The sequence below is a fragment of the Acanthochromis polyacanthus genome, chromosome 18 (assembly GCF_021347895.1).
Source record: "Acanthochromis polyacanthus isolate Apoly-LR-REF ecotype Palm Island chromosome 18, KAUST_Apoly_ChrSc, whole genome shotgun sequence".
In the NCBI taxonomy this organism is placed as follows: Eukaryota; Metazoa; Chordata; class Actinopteri; family Pomacentridae; genus Acanthochromis; species Acanthochromis polyacanthus.
In genome coordinates this window covers 35,328,589-35,354,800 of record NC_067130.1, presented here as the reverse complement: position 1 = coordinate 35,354,800, position 26,212 = coordinate 35,328,589, and the positions used below count along the sequence as shown (strand labels likewise).

Below are 26,212 nucleotides of genomic sequence, written 5' to 3'. Positions count from 1 at the left end.
ATAACAAAAAAACCAATAACAACAAGAAAATAAACTCACATTTCCATTTACAAATCTTGCTTACATCTGAACATAGCAAGCTTTCTGAATATGACAGGTAGATAAGACATTCCTTGACATGAACAAAATGCATTTTAACTTAAAAAAAATGTTAAAACAAAATAAATACAATAATGGGGGTTAATGACTTAAAGGGATTAAGCGTGGCTCCATTACACAGGATTATAACTTAGAAAACAAGAGACTTTAATAAGGTTTCATATAAATCGCATAAAGACTGATTTACTTCTGACAGTATCTTGAAGGATAACAGATAATTTTTAATATCATTTTTAAAACAGATTATAGAGGGTTTACAGTTTTTCCATTTACTTTGATGTATATGATACTTCCCCATAATGCAAATAATGTTCACCATTTTAGAAATGTTTTTTGGCAGACCATCCATATAAACATCACCTGCAGCTTATTAAACAAAGAATTGTTTAAGTCAATATTCAACCAGCTGTAAACATCTTTCCAGAAAAGTTGTGTGATAGAACAAGAAAAAACAAGTGTTCAGTGTTTCATGTTCTGTCATACAGAACACACCAGGATTAACTTCAAAATTAAATCTTTTCCTTAGAGTTTCAGCAGCAGGATAGATATTATTTATTATTTTAAACTGAACTTCTTTAACTTTAGGTAAAATTGGCCACTTAAGATACAATATGTCTTCATCAACACAGTTTCGTTATCTGCTATCTTTATTTTGGTTGATTTATTTATATCATGGAATAACTTCTCTTTTAACACACTTCTAAGTACTTTGTTGTTACATTTTTTCTCATCAAACTTCACTTCACCTATTTTAAGATTAGGCATTTTGACAGATACATTTGATTGTGTAAGGATATTTTTAATCATGTGTAATAGGGGAAATGGAATTGCTCTATAGATTCAATTAAATTCTCTATACGAACAGGAACAGGAATAGGCACAGATTGTGTTAAAATAAGCAGGACACAACAGCCACAGTTTTCCATAAAGAATACCTTCCTTTTACCAGCGGTCCAATCTGATCATGATGAGAATCCAAAGGTGAGGCCAAATGATGAGAGAACTATTTAGTGTACAGCTCATTTGTGTCTTCTCCCTTATTTAAATGTAGGCCACAGTAGCACTATCATCTCTAATAAAAATGACATCTCCTCTGTAGGCCTACATGTTTTTTTCTGCTTTTTCATTCAAAGTTTGAGTGTTTGATGAAACATCTCCACATGAAGTTGCCCCTTTTTTCCAAAGTATTCCTCCTTTGGTTTTAGGTGTTACCTGCTGCTTTATTCATCTATGGTGGATATATATTTGTCACATCAAGAACATGAATTAGGCCTACCAGAGTAAAAAGTGAAAACCACCATCACATTATACAAAACCAGGCTGTAGCCTCTTTCTCTCATATATATAGATGTTTATACACACATAAAAAATGTCTTCAATGGGTTTTAAAAGCTTTATTTCATCAGATTGATCTCCTCTGGGCCACAGTAGTGTGACAAACTTCAGGGTGAGGAAAAAAAAGTCATCAACCACTGCAGTTGTGGGTTATCCCTAATCAGTGTCAAAAACTTGCCCTCTGAAAATTAAATTTTCAGACGTGTGCGTGTGTACGCTCAGACTAAGTGCTTCATTAAAAAGAAAATAAACACGCATTTAAACGGTCGGCAATGCTTTGCCAGGCAGCGTCTCGAGCTTTATTTATCAACCGTGTTGCCTTTTCTTGTGATAATCTCCCTGTAGTCCTCGTACAACTCCGAACAGAAAGTCTCCGCTCTGTTTTTAGACATAATATCATCATTTCGACGATCGACACGTCGGGGCTTTTTATCTCCCCCGGACGCGCGCTCAGCCGCAGCTTGAATAAGCGTCTCTGAAAAACAGCTGAGCCTCGTTCGTGGAACTACTTGCAGCTGAGATTAAAGTTGCCGCTTATTCAAGCCACGCTTACCGGCGTAAGCCCAGCCTGTTTTAGCCAGCTTTGTGGAATACCCCCCTGGTCTGGCGGACGTTATTTAGACTTTGAAACTGATTATGAAAGCAAAGAAATCTGATGAGACTGAGCTCTGATTGGAACGTCTCCTTCCACTCGCCTGTTTACCTGTTGACTGTTTATCTGTTAACTGTTTACCTATTCACTGTTTACCCGTTTAATTGTTGACCATTTAACTGTTTACCTGTTTACCTGTTCACTGTTTACCTGTTGACTGCTTGCTGCTGGGCTGTTTCTGTTAAATATCGGTAAATAAAGTTCTTGTATTGTACTGTAGGTGAAGCTGAGGGGACCGTGTGGAACAGGGTGTGGTGAAGACCAGAAGGTGTTGAAGGTTCTCCAGGTTGGTCAGAAGAGCTTGTTCAGTTTTTGGGCTTCAGAGTCTCAAATTAGGTGAGAAGAACAGGAGAAGTTTCCAGAACGTCCTCTCCATCTGGAGTCTTCCAGGTTGTTGAGGACATGTTGGTCAGTAGCGTTAGTGCTAGCCTGCTGGTCCACAAGTTCCTCCACAAACATCAGAACCACCAAGGTCTGTCTTCACTCAGACCAGGTTTCTCTCCACTCTACCTGCCATGCAGGTGAGATGCTGCATTCCTATTGGCTGAGCCATTATATCTAACAGTACTGGTGGAACTGGACTCTGAAAAAGGAGGTTCCTTCTGGACAACACTAGAACTTTTATGGGTTCTGTTCAGAGTCTGAAGGTTCTGAGCAGCTTCACTTCATCCTCACATAAAACCGTTCTGCTTTCCAGGAACAAGACCTCTGAAACTGTTGATCTGGAGGCAGCTGAAGAATCTGCAGAACCAACAGAACCCAAACACCTGACGATGACACAACAGAACCAACAGAACCCAAACACCTGATGATGACCCAACAGAACCCAAACACCTGATGAAGAACCAACGGAAACCAAACACCTGATGATGACCCAACGGAACAGAAACACCTGATGATGAACCAACAGAATCCAAACACCTGATGATGACCCAACAGAACCAACAGAAACCAAACACCTGATGATGAACAAATGGAACCCAAACACCTGATGATGAACCAACAGAACCCAAACACCTGGTGATGAACCAATGGAACCCAAACACCTGATGATGAACCAACAGAACCAACAGAACCCAAACATCTGATGATGAACCAACAGAACCCAAACACCTGATGATGACCCAACGGAACCCAGACACCTGATGATGAACCAACGGAACCCAAACACCTGATGACGAACCAACAGAACCCAAACACCTGATGATGACCCAACAGAACCAACAGAACCCAAACACCTGATTAAGAACCAACGGAAACCAAACACCTGATTAAGAACCAACGGAAACCAAACACCTGATGATGAACCAACAGAACCAACAGAACCCAAACACCTGATGATGACCCAACAGAACCCAAACACCTGATGATGACCCAACGGAACCCAAACATCTGATGATGACCCAACAGAACCCAAACACCGGATGACGAACCAACAGAACCCAAACACCTGATGATGACCCAACAGAACAAACAGAACCCAAATACCTGATGATGAACCAACAGAACCCAAACATCTGATGATGACCCAACGGAACCCAGACACCTGATGATGAACCAACGGAACCCAAACACCTGATGATGAACCAACAGAACCCAAACACCTGATGATGACCCAACAGAACAAACAGAACCCAAACACCTGATGATGACCCAACGGAACCCAAACACCTGATGATGAACCAACAGAACCAACAGAACCCAAACACCTGATGATGACCCAACAGAACCAACAGAACCCAAACACCTGATGACGACCCAACGGAACCCAGACACCTGATGACGACCCAACGGAACCCAGACACCTGATGACGACCCAACGGAACCCAAACACCTGATGATGACCCAACAGAACTAACAGAACCCAAACACCTGATGATGACCCAACGGAACCCAAACACCTGATGACGAACCAACAGAACCCAAACACCTGATGATGACCCAACAGAACAAACAGAACCCAAACACCTGATGATGACCCAACGGAACCCAAACACCTGATGACGAACCAACAGAACCCAAACACCTGATGATGACCCAACAGAACCAACAGAACCCAAACACCTGATGATGACCCAACAGAACCAACAGAACCCAAACACCTGATGATGACCCAACGGAACCCAAACACCTGATGATGACCCAACAGAACCAATGGAACCCAAACACCTGATGATGACCCAACAGAACTAACAGAACCCAAACACCTGATGATGACCCAACAGAACCCAAACACCTGATGATGAACCAACAGAAACCAAAAATCTGATGATGACCCAACGGAACCCAAACACCTGATGATGACCCAACAGAACAAACAGACCCCAAACACCTGATGATGACCCAACGGAACCCAAACACCTGATGACGAACCAACAGAACAAACAGAACCCAAACACCTGATAACGAACCAACGGAACCCAAACACCTGATGATGAACCAACAGAACCAACAGAACCCAAACACCTGATGACGACCCAACAGAACCAACGGAACCCAAACACCTGATGACGACCCAACAGAACCAACGGAACCCAAACACCTGATGACGACCCAACGGAACCCAGACACCTGATGACGACCCAACGGAACCCAGACACCTGATGACGACCCAACGGAACCCAGACACCTGATGACGACCCAACGGAACCCAGACACCTGATGACGACCCAACGGAACCCAGACACCTGATGACGAACCAACGGAACCCAGACACCTGATGACGAACCAACGGAACCAACAGAACCCAAACACCTGATGCTTCCTGATCTGAGGATCAGAGTCTGAAGCTTATCAAATTTCACTTTTAACGTTTCAGAAAAGTTCAGTTTGTGTTTTATGGGTTTTTACAGAAACATAAAGAAAAACTTCAGAAAGAAAAATTAAAAATAATTTACTTTAGATTCGAACACAAAATTGTCCCAAAAAAATACAAGACTTCTTTTTTTACAAATTCAGAACAATGAAATGCATTTCAAAAATCATTCCATCTCTTAAATACTTCATATATATTTTATCATTAAACAGAAAATAGAGAATCTCTGATTAGAAAAATACCCACAAGTTCTCCAGAATTCCTCCTATTTTCCCTTTTCACAGTAAAATCCAACAGTTTTTTCAAAATAAATTCCTGAACTGATCAATAAAATCAGATTCATCACATTTAAACAGCAGTAACAGACTGTTGCCATGGAAATGTTCCCACACAAGCGCACAACTTAACTGGTCCTTTGTTGTTGCCATAGCAACACAACAGTGTTTGCTCCCTTTGAATAAATTATTTAAAACTTTGATCGATTACCAATAACACCTGATCAGTTGGTTTGTGATTGGTCACTTTTTATGTTGCTTTCTGTCTCTGGTGTGTGATTGGTTGCTTGTAGCTCAGCGTCTCGGCTCATTGGTGCAGCAGGTTTGTGTGAATGTATTTCGTTGGTTTTCAGTCCAGCTGCACGCGGAAAGCGCTGATTTCCATTGGCCGCAGCCGGGTGATGTGTGGCGGTCGCCGGGCAGATTCCGGCTCGTCGTGCAGCAGAGTGAGAGAAGAAGGACGGACAGAACGGAAATGGAGAGGAGAGAAAAGATCCTCCAGGTTCACCTGAAAACAGGAAATGAAATAAAATAAAAGAATGAAAAGTAATTAAAGGCTGAAATGAGTGTGTGTGTGTGTGTGTGTGTGTGTGTGTGTGGGCACACCTCCTCGTGTGCGCTCCATGTGCACGATGGCTGTGGGTCGGGGGCGGAGCTACAGTCAAAGCCCTTCCTGTGGAGGAGGAGCGCCGCGTCATGTGACGGATTCTCAACTTCCTGTTGACAACAGGTTTAAACTTTATTAGAAATCACATGAACTCAAATTTTGTTCAGCGTTTGTTCCGGTGTTTGTTTGATCAGTACTGAAGGAGATCAATAACTCGTCCAGGTGTCCAGCTCCAACAGCTGACATCAGACAGGTGTTTCACAGCGGTTTCTCCAGGTGTGGTCCTCACCTGTGCGTCCTCCAGCGTCCTCAGGTTCAGCAGGTGAACATCGCACGGCAGCGAGAGGCGCAGCGGCAGGAAGGGGCGGAGCTTAGGCAGCGGACCATCGCTGGGGGCAACCATGGTGATTGGTGGGTGGCTGAGGGAGAGCGAGGTCAGGTGTGCAAGCAGTGACAGGTGTTCCACTGTAGCTCCACCCACTTCCTGTTGGAAAGACAATAAATAAATAAAACAGTGAATGACTCTTCGGTCCTCTGATGTCATCACTGATGTCACTGCAGCTAATTCTGCAACTCTATGAATGGGACTATTTGAAAATAGTCAAATGTATTTTATGTGTATTTGCACCTTGGCCCCCGTCCCTTTCCCTAAGGACTACAGATGGAAATTAGCTTGAAAAGTTACAGTCTGGTACAAACATCTTTGCTCTTGAGCTTAATGTCATTGTACACTGTCCTGATAAATAAATAAATGAAATGAAACGACTGCCGGCATCGGTTCCCCAGGTGATGTATAGGTGTGGCTCACACCTGAGCTCATGCAATGAAACCCAGAGCCCTAAAGGCCCGCCCCTTACCTGAGCCCCGCCCCTGCGGTCCTCCAGCAGCAGGTGGTACAGACTGGCTGTCAGCTTGTTGTCGGTGATTCCTTGTCCGAGGCCGCGGTTATCGTCCTGCTGCAGCCGCCGGTCCAACACCACCTCCAGCTCACCTGCACAGGTAACACAGGTAAGAAAGGTAACAAAGGTTAACACAATTAATAAAATAGGAAGAGGAGAGCAGCTGTGGGTTTTTGTATCAGCTGATGCTTCTCAGCTGTGTTCACACCTGATCAGGAAAATGATCAACGAGTTATTGATCGCAGCGGGAGGAACGTTTGTCAGCAATGTGTCGAATCCACCAAACATTTTGAAATATTAATAAAATACAAAGCAGTCAGTCAGGTGATCAGGACTCACCTGGTCTGAGCGACGCCACTGCCTGACTCTGAGCCGCCAGCAGCGTCAGGCGACTTCCTGAGTCCTGCAGGAACGCTGCTGAGGTCATCGGTAGAAGTTGGCCTGTAGGGGGAGCTTCACCAGAGTCCGACGCTGCTGCATCTGAACCGGATGACCAATCAATAACCAATTAATACCTATCAATAACCAATCAATAACTGATCAATAACCAAGCAATAAGTGATCAATGACCAATTACTAATCAAATAGTTCATGGTGTGTTGAATGAACACATGACATCACAGTAAGAGAAGCCTCTGATTGGCCAGTGACGGTAAAAACCTGGAAACCGTTGAGGTCGGAGTAGAAACGGTTGTCGTTGGCGACGTCACTGACAAACCGCATGACGAGCTCACGGTTGACCTCTGACCTGATGTCCACCATGTTGGAGATCTCCAGCGACCTCCCAGCATGCCCTAGGGCAGAATTTAAACTTTATTTAAAACCTAGGTCTGAGACAGCAGGTTTTTTAAGATAGTTGGGCAAACAGCTAGTAATGCTAAAAGCTCGTAGAGCTAATAGCTAGTAATTTTTTATTTTTATTTAACCTTTATTAAACAGGAAAGATCCCATTGAGATTAAGAACCTCTTTTTCAAGGGAGTTCTGGCCAAGATATGCAGCAGCAAATACAAAACAGTTACAAAATTACACAGTTAAGACATGATTAAAATACAAAAAAAGAAAAAAGAAAAAGAAAATAAATAAAAAGAACAATAATTAAATTTACAAACAAGCTATAAAAACAAGTAGAAGTTCTGGAAATGGCCTCAAGAACTCGCAGTTTTGATTTAAAGGCACTCAATAGACCCATTTACTGTTGGTAAATAAAGAGGGCTGCGCGCACCCTGGAGCCAGAAGTATGGCGGCTCGCAGTGGCTTGTCAAGCCATGCGGGTGCATTATCAGTAAAAGATCGCGAAAAATACTTTAAAAAACTCACTTAACAAATGGCAAGAGGCTCCCACATCCCTGTACACTTACCAAATGGGACTATGACGTTAGTAAATGGCCCAATATTCAGTGGCCTGATATTTATTTATATTTAGTTGAAAAACTAGAGAGAAGCTGCGAGCATACAAATCTATAGAGGCCTATGATTATGCAATTTATACAAGGACACTGACTAAGACTTTTGTGTTTTGATGTCTGAAATCCTACCCAGCCAAAGGTAAAAGTCATATTTCCATCTATTTGCTTGCAAGTTGGATAGAATAGATCATTCCGCATGACAATCTGCTTCATATCTTTGGTTTCATTTCACATTAAGTCACCAGTAGCCTGAGTAAACTCCCAGTTAGCCCATAGCCTTAAACTCTGATTAGCAGCTCACAGCCACATATTCTCCAAACAAAACACAAACTCTGCATTTTAAATGAACTGCGTCGCTCACCCATTGACGATCTTATGATCTTCATAAGCCAATGAATTTAGCTGCAGCCGCTGTTCATCTTAAACTTAAACATCCAGCCGTGAAAAATGGCTCCTCCGGTCCAGTAATAGTTAGGCGTTGTCCAAAGTTTGTGGTAGTTTTGTGCAGTCCCTTTGATTTTTATCCCTCCATCAGCTTTACGTCTTCACCGCTGCTAGCCTGGATAGCCTTTAGAATGCTAACCGGCTCCACCGTGCTTTTCTCATGAATATTCAATTAGCCATGTGCTGCTTATGCAGATCAATAACTTTAGCACTGAACAGGAAGGAGTATCGCTGTCTGATAGTTATGATAGAGAGTTGAGAGGATGTTTTTTAGTGGCACTGTGCACCTGTCCCTTATTTAGTTGTGAGAGAGTTGGCAACCCTAGCCGAGAGCCCTTGGTATGCGGTAGAACTTAAGTCCTTCTTGAGTATTTCGGTTCATACAACCAAAAACACAACAACCTAACATTATGATGCCGATAGTTCAGTGTTAGCTTTTAGTTTTGCCACTTCATGTGGTGCGAGCAATGCCAGGTAAATGATATGAAGCAGTACTTCCGGCTCCATGATGCGCACGCAGCTTGTTGATGACGTATGCTCTGATGGGGTCTATGAGATTAACTCATTTACTCTGAAGTCTTTCTGCAACATATTCCAGGCAGACGGTAAAGAAATGCGCCGAATGCCAAAGCTAGTAATGCTCACAGTTAGTAGTGTCATCAGTTAAATGCTAACAGCTAATAATGCTCATAGTTAGTAGTGCTATCAACTAGTGATGCTAACATTTAGTAATGTTAACAGCCAATAGTGATAATAGCTAGTAGTGCAACAGCTAGTAATGCTAACAGTTAGTAGTGTTATCAGCTCTTACGCTAACAGCTAATAATGCTCATAGTTAGTAGGTGCTATCAGCTTGTAATTCTAACATTTGGCTGTGTCCGAAATCGCATACTAACGTACTACTCATACTAAGTGGACGTGAAAATAGTATGTAGTGCGTTCACCATTAGATAATATGAAAAGACTGAGTACGCGAGAAATACCCGGATGTATACTATTCCGGAAAATTTTTAAGTATGTGCGGTGACCACACTAGTCATACTCAACCGCCCCATAATGCTTTGCGAGCTATCCACCAAAATGCAAGCCTCTGCGGATCTGTGGCCGGACCGGGGCGATTTTTATTTTATTTTATGTGGTTAAGTAGTCATCCTAATCACCCCACAGATTTGAGAAATAGGTGTTTTCTGACCAACGTTTTAAATTTGTCAGAACGCCTCACAACGTGCTACTGAATGCAGCAGCTAGTTGCAGCATCTCGCTTTGCATACAGAACAAGTAGCACTACTCCAGTAGTCTGCAGCTACAACTGAAACGATTCTCATAATCTGGCTAATAACTGCATGAGGAGTGCCGGCTTGAAATTACCACATTAATTATGCGACTGTTTGTTAGCGTAAAATCGACCTGAAGCCGCATTCAGTCGAGATATTTGATAGCCGTACCTTCCGGTTTTTGTCGTCGAGGTTTGAAATGCCATTATGGAAACGTAGTAGTATAGCTAGCAGTGTGAACGGTCGGCATTCTTAATCATATTATAGTACTAGTATTACATATATACTCATTGCAGAATGTAGATATGGTATTACTTATTATGTAGTACAGTTAGTATGCCATTTCGGACACAAGCCTTAGTAATGTTAACAGGCCTAGATAGTAATAGCTAGTCAGTGCAAACAAGCTAGTATAGGCTAACAGCTAGTAATGCCAATAGCTAGTAATGCTCAAAGTTAGTAGTCTATCAGCTCGTAATGCTAACAGCTAATAATGCTCATAGTTAGTAGTGCTATCAGCTGTAATGCTAAAAATTAGTAATGCTAACAGCCAATACTGATAATAGCTAGAGTGCAAACAGCTAGTAATGCTAACAGCTAGTAGTGCTATCAGCTAGTAATGCTAACAGCTAGTACTGCCATCAGCCAGTAATGCTAAGAGGTAGCAATGCTAACAGCTAGTAATTCTAACAGCTAGTAATGCTAACAGCCAGTAGGCTAATAGCAAGTAATGCTAATAGCTAATAACGCTAACACCTCGTAGTGCTAACAGCCAGTAGGCTAATAGCTAGTAATGTAATAGCTAGAATCCTAACAGCTACTAGTGCTAACAGCTACTAGTGCTGTCAGCTCGTAATGCTGACAGCTAGTAGTGCTTAACTGCTAGTAATGCCAACAGCTCTGTGAGCCTGCAGACAGCATGGCTAACAGTGCTATCAGCTAGATGCTAACAGTCAACAGCTGACAGGTATGGGTGTTAACCGTCCAGGGTGAAACAGAACGAACTGTGGTGGTGTGAAATGCTGAAACAGGAAGTGATGTCAGAGAAGATCGGACCTGGAGACCCGAACCAGTGGAGACTCCGAGACGAGTTAGAGCTGCAGGACGAAGAAACATTCACACTGAGGCAGAGACAGAGACAGACAGACAATCGAGGTCCTGACTCACCTGAGGCCACTCCTCTCCAGGTAGAAAGGTAGGCTCCACTCTTCTCTGGTTGTTTCGGTTCTGGTTCCGTACCACAGAAACTGACCTGCAGCTGACGGAGCAGACCGAACGCAGACGGAGCTTCTGGATCAAAAAGTTTGGATAAAATGATGAATAATTGGTAGAAACTGCTGCTCACTGACTTCCTGTCCTGACTCTAACCCCACCTACTGACTTCTACTTCTTTCCTCTGAAACTGGAGATCCTTGGACTAATCAGACATTGGAGGAAACTGATCCACATTTTGACATTGTAGAAACCAATCAGCTGACCAATTGATTCTGATTCTAGCTTAATGAAAATGATTTAACTGTGTTCTCTGGACACATTTTTATTTTGAAGGTCAGACCTGCAGCAGGCCCGTCTCCGCGGAGCTCCACAGCTGGATGTGTTTGTTGCTAAGCAACAGGGGGCGCTGTCCTCAAGGGGGTGGGACACCTGAAAGTGCTTGGTGTGGACAATGGTGGGTCGCCACGGCGATGGACGGTGTAGCGTGCCCGGGGGGCAGAGCCAGCCGGCGCTTTGGTCACATGATAGACGAGGAGCGACAGAGGAGGATTCAGCCACGAAGGAGAGCTATAGCGACACGGATCAAAAAACCAATCACTGATCAATCAATAAGCCAATCACTGATCGATCAATGAACCAATCACTGATCGATCAATGAACCAATCACTGATGGATCAATAAACCCATTAATGAGCCCATCCTCACTTGGAATGTGTCTGTGGAAACCTGGCTTGCTCTGCCCACACCGCAGAGATTGAGCAGCCTTGGTCGGCCTGTTTCTGCATCGACGACACGAGCATCTGGAGAGTCAACGGTGACGCTGATGACGGAGGTCCGGAGCTGCTCGGTCGGGTTGAAGACGATCAATGACCTGAAACAATCAATAATCAATACGCCCCATTCTGATTATAGGGGAGGAAATACAGTAAGCCCCGTCCTTTACCTGGGCTCATCACTGAGCTCCAGCGTCGTCTTCTGAGGAAGAGCATCCTGTGCCGACATCACCTCATCCTGAAACAGAAAACTCACAGTTTCACCTCAGACATCTGCAGAAGCACACCAGGTGACATCATCCTGACCAATCAGACCACAGCTACAGGTGAGTTCTCTGTGACATCATTCTGACCAATTACAGCTACAGCTTAAAGGTGATCAATGTTTCTGATCTTTTGATTTGATCAATGAGTTCAAACCTTAAATTACAAACAGCTAACAGGACAGAGGAGGCGGGTCAAAAGTCACCATTTGCAGGAAGGGCTTGATTGGCATGGTGTAGCTCTGTCCAATAGGAGCAGCCAGTGGGTGGAGCTCTGCAACACCTGTGCAGGTTCAGGATGGAGCGAAACAACCTGAAAACATTTTAGCAAACACATGAATCAGAAAAAACACACATTGATCATCTACACGGTAAAAACACATGACCATCTACACAGTAAAACACACATGATCATCTTACACAGTAAAAACACACGTGATCATCTACACGTGATCATCCATCTGCATGTGATTATCTACACGGTAAAACACACATGGTTCATTTACACGCGAAATCAGAATTTCCCCTCGTGGATTAATAAGGATATAAAATAAAAAACATGTGATCACTACTCGGTAAACACACACGTGATCATCTACATGTGAAAATCACACGTGATCATCTTCATGGGAAAACACGCAATGATCATCTACATGGTAAAATCACGCTTACTAAAAGTGGACAGATGACTAGACTAGCGCTAAATCTAAATGAATGGGAATGATGGAGGCTAATGCTACATGGTAACTGCTAACACTAACCAGGGTGGTACCTGTTACCGTTGCTGCTGGCGACGCCATCCTTCAGCAGAAAGCAGGAGGGAAAAATGATGACAAACATCCTAAACACGCTACGAGTCACGGCTACGATGATAAAATCAATGAGGGAAAACAAGAATAACAAAAATAAAGCAGGAAGGTAGCTTAGCATGCTAACACTTTTAGTCCTTTCTGTGCTAACATACTGACATTTATCAGCATTTATTTAACATAGCTCTATAACATGTTAATTTCATTTCTCTGTTCACTAATGTGCTCCTGCTAACCATTCTGTCTTTGCTAACATGCTAATTCCATATTTATGAACTTTTATACATAAATGTAAACACAGTCTAGTGCTAGCAGTAACAGCTGTCTTTTACCCCAGACTGACGCTAACAGGCTAACATTAACATTTCTACATACTCACCTTTGCTAGACACAGCTTAGCAAGTTTATTTTGTCATTGAATTATTTTTATAATCCAAAAAAAATCCTCCTATGTTTTGCTATTCTTCCTCTCGTTAAAACCAGGAAATGTAGACTTTATTTAAATCTTTAAAATTCACTGACCTGACAGTACATGTATTTATTAGCTGCATGCAACGTTAGCCTGACTATATGCTAACATGCTAATATGTCCTAGCATCTGAGAAGACAACAGGCTAGCGTGCTAACAGGAAGAAACCACCTGGTGCCGTAGTCGACCACCACGGTCCGGCGTGCCGGTGATGCGTCATGGTGCTGGAACAGCCCCAGGTTCCTCCTCCCCGCCGCTGAGCCTCTGGAAGTGTTCCCCGAGCCGAAACGAGCATCCAGACGGACCGTCGGCGCTGGAAGACGCATCTCAGCCAAAGTCAGGCTGAAGAGATTTGTGGCCCTGCCAGAGAAGAACCAATCAGATGAAACGCCCAACTCTGATCGGACGGAAGTCTCCGCCGTCACACAGGTAGTCTACCTAAGCGTGGCCTCCAGCGTCCGGTCCAGGCGTTTGTAGAACGGCCGCGACGTGAAGAACCCGCTCCAGTAGTGGTCGTCCCGGTCGGCGTAGGTGAAGAAATCTCCACGGAGCGTCGGCAGCGACGTTCCGGCAGCACCGAGATGCCGATGAAGAGCCTGGAAGTAATCAGAGAGAGTCCCGAAACGAGCCTGGAGGCAAAGAAGAAGAAGAAGGTCCATGTTTGGTCAGGTTCTGGAGCTCTGTGGAACCAGAACAACATGAAAAACTCAGAGATGTCTTCTGGCAGTTAAATTGATGGAAATCAGAGAAAATAAATGTTTGTTTTTGAAAAAATGTTAAAAAAAAAAGGAACCACCACGTCTCCTCAGATGTTCAACTCTGAACTAATGTTGTCTCCTCATTCATCTCTGGAGGTTCTCAGTCATCAGGTCCTAGTGATGGTAGGAGCTTCAGGAGAAACCACCTGGAGGAAGAAGAAGCAACATCTTCCAGAATCTCCAGGTGGTTTATTCTGAAGCTCCGACATCTCCTCATCCTGTAGATGTTTTTCTATCTCCATGTTTCCTCTCTACTCTGCTCATCATCTGTAGATGTTCTCCATGCTGGATGGATTTCCAACTGAGTTCTGTGCTGTTAGGTGTGGGGTACCGCAGGACCTGAAAGAGTTAATCCTCTGCTTGATGACTTTACTCTGTCTCTGGTGACTGTGCTATTCATTGTAAAGACAAGAATCTTGGCGTACTCTTTGATAAAACTGTTTCTTAACTTCCCATTAAAGAGGCGACCCAGATGTGCCTTTTATCACCTCAGAAAACATCTCTAAGACAGACCAAGTCAGCATTTCAGATGCTGAGTGCCTAATTCACGCTTTGTTTCCTCTGGGTGGATCATTGCAATGTCCTTTTATCAGTGTCTGCAAAGAAGAGCATTCATGTCTGCAGATGTTCCAGAACAGCCGCTCATGTTCTGACCAGAATGAGTAAATATGAACATTTTACTCCAGTGCTGGCCGGATGTTCTGTGTAGTTTCTCATTCATCCAGTTCATGGCTACCAAAGTAGTTTAAATCAATCCACCTCGACTTTGAGAAAGTTCCTTGAAGACGTTTCACTCTCATCCAAAGCTTCTTCGTTCTGGTGGTGGTTGGTGTTACCTCAGCCTGCCAGTGCGTCTCTCTGCATTGGTACCGTTCATGTTAGAGCAGAGCTTTAAGGGTGCTGTACTAACCTATAAGAAACGTTAATGGAACTACCCCATCTTATCTATCCAGCCTGCTGAACCCGTATGTCCCCACTCAGGTTCTCCGTTCCCAGGAGACTGGATTTCTGAATATCCCAAAGGTCCATAAAAAGACGGTTGGGGAACGGGCTTTTCATTCTAGGCACCAACACCATGGAACAGTCTGCCTGCTGAAATCAGGCGTGCTCCATTAATGTATTTAAAGCCAAGCTGAAGACCCACTTGTTCTCTTTTACATATGAATCTTAAATTGTTTGTTTACTGATGTCTTTTTTTGTTCTGTTTTTATTGTTTTTGTCTGTTTAACTGTTTTTATCTGTTCTGACAGTTTCTATTTCTGTGTACAGCACTTTGATTGAAAGCACTTTATAAATAAATTTATTATCATTATTATTTTTAACTACAAGAAGATGTTGCTCCAGGCTGGATGGATCTCCAGCTACCTGTTCCTCTGTTCTCTGTTTCTGCTGCTTCTATTAATGGATCAGTTTTCAGTCTTTCATGAATGAAGTGATTTGATGAAATCTGTCGAGTGTCAGCTCAGATTTTGGATCATTTGCGTTCAAAGACCGTCAGACCAACCAAAGAGCTGACGGGTATTGATCAGCAGCCCTGTCCTCCTGGTTTAGTATTGATGGATTTACTGCTGACTGAATATAATCACAACCAGCAGCTGAATGTCTGATAAACTATCTTCCCTGTGCTCTCACCTGCCCTCAGGCCCCGCCCCTCCAGGTGTCTCACCTTGACATGGAGCTCTGGATGCTGCTGGAAGTAGTCGAAGAGTTTCTGGTAGTTGGTGAACTGAACGTTCCATTCGCTCGCCTCCACGAAGCGAAAGTCATCGCCGAGAGGAACCAGGAGAACCGGAGAACGGAAGAGCCGAGACTTCTGCCGGGTACTGATCCAACAGCAGCAGCGCTCTGACACACAGATCAATAACCAATCAGCTGACTGATCACCTGATGGATCACACCTTGCAGCGGTACACCGATCCTTAGAGATCACCGCTGGCTGACGAGAAAAACTAGAGAGAAACAGCTGCTGATGGAAATAAAAACTAGAGAGAAACAGCTGCTGACCAAGAAAAGAACAAAGACAAGTTCAACATTCAGAGAAAAATTTAAAAATCTCAACAAATGTTTAAACTTTCAGACAGGAAGTTCAAAACAGTAAAGAAAAAGGTGAAAATTTAAAGAAAAACTTTGAGAAAAAGTTAAAAAGCCTTAAATAAAGTTACACTTTAAAGATGGATATTAAATCTGTATGTTTCTACATATTTCTGTGCATTTAAACCTCCACTTTCTGTATTTAAAGAAAACAGTTTTAAAAAGTTAAAATTCTGAGAAAAACTTTCAGATAAATTTGAAGAAGATTAAAATGTAATAAATAAAAATAAGCTGATTTGCTTCATCTTCTATTATTGTGTTCGCATTTGGCCCCGCCCCTGCTCACCTCTCCTGGACATTCTGCTCTGTGATTGGCTGAGGTGGGACCCTCCATGGGCAGAAGACCCGCCTCCCCGGCAGGCGGTGGAAGTCGAACTGACAGCAGACCGCCGGGTTCGGGCCACACGTGTGCGGAACGTCGTAGCTGTAGAACGGCATCATGTACACGTGATGTCACTGCGGGGGGGAGGAGTCTGAGACAGGGCAGGGGGCGGAGTCAGAGCAGTATGTACGTCATCATCTCCATTTTTAAAAAGAGTGAACGCGTTTTAATTTCATGGACTGAGTTAAACTGGACTAAACTGACTCTTTCAGACGAGTCGTTTGTGATCAGCTGATCTTCATCCAATGATTATTGATTATTATTCCTCTCTGTCTCACCCCAGGTCTGTCGCCAGAGAAACTCCAGTGTCTGTTGCCGGGCGAAGTGCTTCTTGACTGCGTAGTGAACCCTCTGGATGACCATGTTCTGAAGCCCCGCCCCTTCAGCAGGTAGTCATGGAGGGGAGTGTCCAAAGGGGTCGATGCCCAGCCGCTGCTCGGCGTCACGCCTGCAGAAGGAGTGTGATTGGTTAAAGTCAGACAGGTGAGTGAGCCTGAAGGTGTGACAGGTGAGTCCTCTGACCCAGGTGTCTGTGCAGCCATTGGGTGACCCTCCATCAGCTGATCCAGCAGAGCAAAGTAGTGAGAGTTGGCTTCGTCTGCCATCACCCAGCCGCCCGTCACCAGCTCCAGCTGCCCCGCCCCCACCAGGCTGGCCAATCACAGCGCGCAACACCGTCAGGAAAAGAAGAAGAAGAAACACTGCATCACATGACAGAAAAAAGTCCCAGATCAAACATGAACAGAGTTTACAGAAAACTCAACACGTCTGACTTCATTTAATTAAAAGTCGGATTTCTTTCTGCTCGATGTTTCCATGAGTCCTGATGATCAGCTGGTATTTAAACAAAAACAATCAATTGTTTGTTTTCTGCTTCAGAAATGAATGAGAAGAGCGCCCACATAGGTCAATGGTTGAGTGGGTGACCCATGAACAGGGGCTATAGTCTTCCCTCCACTCTTCTCCCTACTTTCCTGTCTGCCTCTATCAAAAAAGCCCCAAAAATAATTTTAAATAAATAAAGATAAATTAATGAAAAATGAAAAAGGAGAAGACAGTTACCGCTTCACCATCGCTCGCTTCTGATCATCGATGTCGTTCCACCACTTAGAGAAATAACTGATCTCTGCCCAAACCATCTCCTCTGAACAGATCAATGACTGATCAATACTTGATCAACAACAGACCAATAACAGATCCAACAGCCTGATTGATAACTGATTGGTAAGGAAAACAACATACAGACCTGAAGTGACGCATGAGTAGCACTATGACCGACATGTACACTGACATGTGCATTGACATTGTGACTGACATGTAACTGACATGTGATTGACATGTGACTGACATGTAACTGACATGTGATGACATATGGACTGACATGTGATTGACATGTAACTGACATGTGACTGACATGTGACTGACATGTGATTGACATGTAACTGACATGTTGACCGACATGTGACTGACATGTGATTGACATGTAACTGACATGTGATTGACATGTGAATTGACAAGTGATTGACAAGTGACTGAATGTAACTGACATGTGACTGACATATGACTGACATGTGATTGACATGTGACTGACATGTGACTGACATGTGACTGACATGTAACTGACATGTGATTGACATGTGACTGACATGTGACTGACATGTAACTGACATGTGATTGACATGTGATTGACATGTAACTGACATGTGACTGACATGTGATTGACATGTGACTGACATGTGATGACATGTAACTGACATTGTGATTGACATGTAACTGACATGTAACTGACATAGTGATAAGCATGTGATTGGACATGTGACTGACATGTAACTGAGATGTAATGACATGTGACCGACATGTGACTGACATGTAACTGACATGTGATTGGCATGTGACTGACATGTGACTGACATGTGATTAACATGTAACTGACATGTGACTGACATGTGATTGAACATGTGACCGACATGTGATTGACATGTGATTGACGTGACTACATGTGATTGACATGTAACTGACATGTAACTGACATGTGATTGACATGTGACTGAACATGTGATTGACATGTGACTGACATGTGATTGACATGTAACTGACATGTAACTGACATGTGATTGACATTGATGGCATGTGACTGACATGTGATTTGACATGTAACTGACATGACCTCGTGCATTGCGAGGTTAGTGGATAAGGGGGGCGCTCCTTGAGAGTGCGGACCCTGCGTCTGTTGTTCGCAGGCAAGTGTGCTTTTTAACGTTTTTATGTCCGTTTTTTGATGACCCATGGGGTACTTCGTGAGTGTAGGTGTGGCAAGAAAGGACCCGAATTTCCACACTTGTTGGATTCAATTTTGCACTTTGTGACTGCTGTCATGCTGGGGAGCCTCAGGTCTGCTCGTTGTCACTTACAGCCGTGATTTCTCCTATTCTCTACGGCATCTTACACCTGAAATCAGAGCCCCAAACATCCTTATGGAGCTCTGTAGACCAGAACAAAGGACTAAAAGCCGAAAAAAGAGGCAGGAGAGGCGGCTTTCGCCTAAGATTAAAAACTTTTCGTCTGGACCATCGCTGTAAGCTTCCACCTCTCCCCTCTGTCCTGCTGTCAAAGGTCCAGTCCATCAGGAATAAGATGGATGAGTTGGAGACTCACGCCAAGTTCAGAAGGGAATTTATGGATACTTGTGCGCTTGCTTTCACTGAAACGTGGCTGTCGGAAGGGGATCAAGACTCGGACCTTAGTCTAACTGGATTTGGAAGCCCCATACATCTGGACCGGGACCCGGAGGGCCAAGAGCCGAGGAGGAGTGTGTGCTTTTACATAAACCAGAAATATTGTAACACTGTGGTGATTCGGAAGACAGTATGCACTGCTGACATCGAACTTTTGGCAATTTCTCTTCGCCCTTTCTACCCTTCTCGAGAATTCCAGCAGCTTTTTTTATATACTCGTGTATATACATCCGCGTGCAAACGTGACAGTGGCTTCTCAGCTGATCGCTGACGTCATTCATAAACTGGACACAGTTAGCCCAGAGTCGCCCAAATTCATTATGGGTGATTTTAATCAGTGTACTCTGGGCAAAACACTCAGGACCTACGAGCAGTATGTTAAGTGTCCAACTACACACAGGAACACTACTCTTGACCTCTGTTATGGCTTTATACCAGGAACATATAAATCAATGACTCTGCCCTCCTTTGGTGCATCTTATCATAACAGCGTGTACTTAGTTCCTGTGTATGAGCCGTCCTTCAGGTGGCTGGAAAGGGAAGAGAGGAAGGTCAAAGTCTGGACTGAGGAGAACATAGGCAGTCTCCAGGCCTCTTTAGAGTGCACTGACTGGGACTGTTTCTTTAATGCATGTGACAACATGGATGAACTGACAGATACTATCTCTTCCTATATCACTTTCTGTACCGACTCTGTAATTCAGACTAAAAAAGTGATTCTGTATCCTAACAACAAACCATGAATAACAAAGGAACTTAAATCTGTCATTAACAAAAAGAAACGAATATTTTTCTCGGGTAATCTTTTGGAAAGAAAGGCTGTCTCAAGGGAAGTTAAAAATGAAATAAAGAAAGCAAAAATGACTTATAGAAATAAGATTGAAAATCAGTATGCTAGGGGTGACTTTAGAGCAGCCTGGAAGGGCATTAAATCCATGGCATCCATCAACCATTGGACTCTGAGCTCAAACAGATCATCAGTATAAATGGTAAGAATGACAGGGATCTCCCTAATACTTTTAACTCGTTCTTTAGTAGGTTTGAGAGGACTGACCTGTAGGAACATTGTTCAAACCTCAAAAAGGTTCTGGAACATACTAAGATAAATGACCTGGTGATAGCTCAGGAAAGTGTCACCAAACATCTAAGAAAGGTGAATGTCCTTAAAGCTGCTGGCCCTGATTCCATCTGTGGCAGAACAACTGTGCTGAACAGCTCAGTGGGGTCTTCACAAAACTGCTTCAACTGTGTCTAAACAGCGGATATATCCCTAAACTGTGGAAAACCTCCAACATCATTCCCCTGCCTAAATGTAAACAGCCTAAAGAACTGAATGAATTCAGGCCCATAGATCTCACATCTCTTGATGAAAAACTTTGAGAAAATCCTCAAAAAAACGATTCTTGGTCTTATTGATGTCAAGCTTGATCCACTGCAGTTTGCATATCAGGCAGGAAAAGGAGTGGATGATGCCAAGATTTTTATTTTGGATAAAATTTAAGAACATTTAGAAAAACCCTGGTCCCATGTCAGAATTTTATTTGCTGATTTCTCTTCTGCTTTTGCTAAGATGCAGCCACATATTTTAATTGGACGTTTAGCATCGTATTTTAACCTCTCGGAGCAGATTTTATTGTTGCTTTTAACTTTTTAACTGATAGAGTTCAGCGCGTTTTAGTGAATGGCCAAATGTCCGGCTGTGCCACCTCCAGCACTGGTTCACCTCAGGGCTGTGTTCTGCTGTACATTATGTATACAGACGCCTGCAGAACCAGTCAGGAGGGCAGGTATCTGGTCAAGTTTCAGACAACAGTGTTCTGTTGTCCCTTTTACACGGCTCTGAGTCAGGGCATGGCAGAGCCCTGTCTGATTTCGTCACATGGTGCGACGACAATTATCTTGATCTCACTGCTACTAAAATAAGAGACATGATAATTGACTTCAGGAAAAAAACTTGAAAAACAGGGAAGTCAGCATTATAAACAAAGAAGAGGTCGAAATCGTAGACACGTACAGATACTTGGGCACAATATTCGACTCCGACCTCAAGTTTGATAAAAACACGGAGGTCATTTAAAAAAAAGCCCAACAACGTATTTACCTGCTGCAGAAGCTGAACTGTTTTAATGTATCTAAACCCATTTTATTTGTCTTTTATCGTTCTTTTATTGAGAGTCTTTTATATCATGGTTTCATGGGCTGTCAGTAAAAAACAAAAACACGTTGTCCAGCATTGTTTGAACTTGTGCTCGGGTCATGGGTGTGCAGACTACTGATCTATGCTCTCTATGGAGCAGGCAGTTGCTCCACAAAGCTAAGAGTATTATTGCACACCCTGACCATGCACTGAAACACAGGTTTGGGTTGATGCCCTCTGGGAGGCGCTATCTCGCTCCCAGTGGGAAAACAAACTGATAGGCCAACTCTTTTATTCCTTACGCCGTCAGGCTTTTAAATGACAGTGACAGTGTTGTTTTGCAGTTTTTAATGCGTTTTAGGTATGTATGGATGTTGTGCACTTTATTGCTGGACCCTTCACCTGACCTTTGACAGATCTAAGTCAAATGTATGTAGAATGTCTGTTTAATGTCCTGTCCTGCTGCGACCCATGTCTGCAAACTGAATTGCCCCTAGGGGGTAAATAAAGTTATCTGAATCTGAATCTGACATGTAGCTGACATGTGATTGACATGTAGCTGACATGTGATTGACATGTAACTGACATGTGATTGACATGTAACTGACATGTGATTGACATGTAACTGACATATGACTGACTTGATTGACATGTAACTGACATGTGACTGACAGGTGACTGACATGCAACTGACATGTGACTGAAATGTAACTGACATGTGATTGACATGTAACTGACAGGTGACTGACATGTAATTGACATGTAACTGACGTGATTGAAATGTAACTGACAAGTAAGTGACATGTAACTGACAAGTAAGTGACATGTAACTGACATGTAAGTGACATGTAACTGACAAGTGACATGTGATTGAAATGTAACTGACGTGATTGACATGTAACTGACATGTGATTGACATGTAACTGACGTGATTGACATGTAACTGACGTGACTGACATGTAACTGACATGTGATTGACATGTAACTGACATGTGACTGACATGTGATTGACTTGATTGAAATGTAACTGACATGTGATTGATATGTGATTGACATGTGGCTGACATGTGGCAGTGTGGGTCATGCGTGTGGACTGGACAGACTGCATGTTACCTGTGGTCCTGGCTCAGTTTGAGCAGCATGTTGTCCAGGATGTGTCGGGTCTGGTCCTGGTAATAACCATCGAATGTCTTCAGCCAACCTGAAACACCAACCAGCCGGTCAGCTCACAGGTCAGCTGACAGTCCTCCGACCAATCGCGTGTGGCCGTACTCACCGGGGTCGTTGTGTGAATGAGGAACCAGGAAGAGCTCCAGCGGCTGCTCGTCCCACTCGTCTCCACGGTAACCGATCTCAAAGCCCTGTTTCCAGGCGCCGCCGTCGGGGTTATCGAAGGGCAGGAGGTCGTACACATCCAGCAGCTGGAGGACAGACGGGATTTAACGTTTCTACTGTTAGCATCCAGAAAAAAAAACGCTTTTAACGTTTCTACAGTTAAAAAATAAGCTTTTTATTTTCATTACTGATTAAGAATCAAAGGGACTCTTTTCTGTGGACAGAAACACTGGAAATAAGCTTATTCTGCATTTTAACTGAAAATAACTGACAGAATTATTGGCGAATTATCACTGTTGGAACTAATCATCAATCAGTTTTTTATTAAAAACATCCAATAAAATACAGAGAACTGTCTGTTTGAAATAGAATGAAACTAGATTCGGAAAAGACTCCAACTGTTTTTCTTTGATCCTTCTTTACCACCTTCTTTATTAAAAATAAAATCAGTTAAAGACATCTCATGTTTCATTTTATTAAAAAAAAATCAGATAAAGACGTCTCAGGAATCCTGAGAAACCAAAATTATTTATTGTTTCCTTTGATAGTTCAATTAAAACACTATGAGCTACCAGCTGCTAGCATGCTAAGCTAACAGCTGCTAGTATGCTAAGCTAACAGCTGCTAACATGACAAGCCAACAGCTGGTAGTACAATAAACTAACAGCTGCTAGCATGATAAGCTAACAAATACTAGCATGACAAGCTAACAGCTGCTAGCATGATAAGCTGACCTGCACTCCGTCTGCTCCGTCTTTCATCTCTTCAGTCAATTGACAGCCAGGAGGCGGGGCAGCTTGGCTGTAGGTGGAGTCTGAACTGACATTGACCCCTCCCCCTCCTCTTTCCCATGATGCTTTGCGTTGGAGCAGAGAATCACGTAGCCTAGCAACCAGCCGGTTGTTGTGGCTGAGGAGACGCTCCAACCTGTCCATCTTCTGCTGGAGGCGGGACAAATCCTGAGAGCAGAGAGTTGATTAGTCCATTATTAGAGCTTAGATAATAAATAAATGCTTTTCTTTTGGAGTTTTCTCTTTTATTAATATTTAAAGTTCTTATAAAAATCATAAATCTCATAAAACATTCACGTCTGATTCTGACGCACCTCGTCCACCTGCTCGTCAGGTGCGTCTGGGCGGTGCTGAGGCCCCGCCCCCTGCATCAGCTCCAACATGCGGTACAGTGACATCACAGCCAGGCAGAAGACTCCGCCCACCAGCAGTGCCAGCAGCCGACTCCTCTTCATCGCTACGGCAACAAACAAAAACCAACATCCTCTGTAATTCATTGCACTCCTCTTTACTTCAGTGTACTTTAGAGTACTCCTCTGTACTTCAGAGTATTTCAGAGTACTCCTCTGTGCTCCTCTGCAGGTGTTCCTGCTTCTTCCAGTCCTGTTACGTTTATCTGCTGGAATTATTCCTGATAAACCTTCAGAATCAGCAGCTCTGGGTTTGTGGACTAATCACTTTAATATTATTATTATTAGTGATCAGTTTATTTAGAATGATTATCTCAGTCCCACTGAGGATCAGTAAAGTTGATCTCATCCACTCACAGATTTATAAGGAATAAACTATTCAACAGTAATGTGTTAAAATGAAAAATACAACCAAAATCTAAATATACTATAATTAATAAATATGAAAAACTGCCCGAAACATTATAATAAAATGTGAGAAAAAATTAAATGTCCCAATAACATAAAATAATAAAATCTTCCAAATATTAAACGAAATGCTGCAAAAGCCTCCATATAACATGAAAAATATCAATAAAATGCTCTTTTAGTGATAATGTGTAACGACACAATCAGGATATGATCAGAAAAATATGATTAAAATGTTCAGAAATAAAAAAAAACATCCCAGAATAAACCTGAGCAGTTGGTTTAACAATGAAGGTTGGTTTTATTTCTGCTGTTATTTTTCAAAACATTTTCTAAATATGAAATAACTTTGAACAAAACGCCAGAACAAAGTTCCAAACATCTCATTAAAGGTCAGACAGAATGATGAAACCTAAAGTGCTTTTTAACATTCATTAGAATATTAATCAAAGTGTTATTTCTATTCTGAAGGATTCTGAGAAAATGTTCCATAAATATTATCTTAACAAACACAAACAACATTTAGAGATTCTCCAAAGACTGAAAATGAAGCAAAACTTCAATAAAACGTGAAAACAAGTCAGTAAAAAATCAATCAATCAGCTTTATTAAAGACAAAAATAACGTGAAGAAACAAGTCCAGCAGGAAGTAGAACTTGTGGAACAGTCGGTTCCTCATTTTAACTGTGGATCTAAAGTTCTCCATCTGTGTGGAACCACAACTCAAACATCAGCAGCTCCTTCACAGTAAAAGCCTCCTTCGGCCATTTTATTTTGTTAATAAGCTGAGCAGCTTTCATCACTTCTACCCAGTCTGAACTCTAAGGACAGAAAACTCATCAAACCTGCCACCGAAAGCTCCTCTTCCTCACGTCCTGCTTGATGACGGAGCAGGTATCCGCTGCGTCCCGTGCTGTGACGTAACAACAAACCGAATAAAACGTAAAAACCTCCGGTGAGACAACAAAGATCTGCAGCACGAGCGCCACTGCTGCCGCGCATGCGCCCTGCTCCGCTTCCTGCTCGCTTCAGCTGACTCAGCGCTGCGTGACGTCACTTCTGGTGACAACGGAAACGTGATGTTTCCGGGCAGCAAAACACATGCAGTAGAATCAGATGCAACATATTGGAGGAGTCAATGGGGAAGAGAAATTTGGTTTTCATGTGGGAGTAATCGGTCTGGAGGTGTCGCAATCTTACAAGGGAAAGTTAAAGGGAAGATAATTGGGAAAGAATTTGACAATAATGGCCACTGGGTTATTCTGTTAGTTGAGGGTAATCAAAATGTATTTATATTGACCAATATATATGGTTACAACGACAGACAAACAAACAAAACTTTGTTATCCACAATAGAAAATAAACTGGGTACATGGATGATCAAATATCCTTTAGCTAAAATAATATGGGGGAGATTTCAATGCAGTAATGGATGGTAACAGAGACAGGTGGTCCCCTAGAGACGGGAATGAAAATGAGTTGGAAAATGTTTGTAATAATTTGGGATTAGCTGACATTTGGAGACAAAAACATCCATTAGATAGAATGTATACCTGGAGGAACAAAGATCAAACACGGCAATCTCGTATAGATTTGTGGCTAACATCTGCAGACCTTCAAGAAAAAGTAGAATCAACAACTATAGAGCCTGTACTCACAGATCATAAAGCCATCCTTATCAAAATTAACATGAATATTATTAGAACCAAGGCTGGCGGTGATTATTGGAAATTTAGTGCAACTTTGTTACAAAATGAAGAGTTTCCAGTGACTGCTCAGAAAATTATTTCTCAGTATTGGAATCAGGCAAGGATGATTAATGAATACAG

General features: G+C 42.7%; 1 pseudogene; it reads right to left on the bottom strand.

The window, feature by feature from the left end:
- Positions 1-4,963: 4,963 nt before the first annotated feature.
- On the bottom strand, positions 4,964-25,419 carry LOC110966229 (alpha-mannosidase 2-like; annotated as a pseudogene).
- Positions 25,420-26,212: the final 793 nt, after the last annotated feature.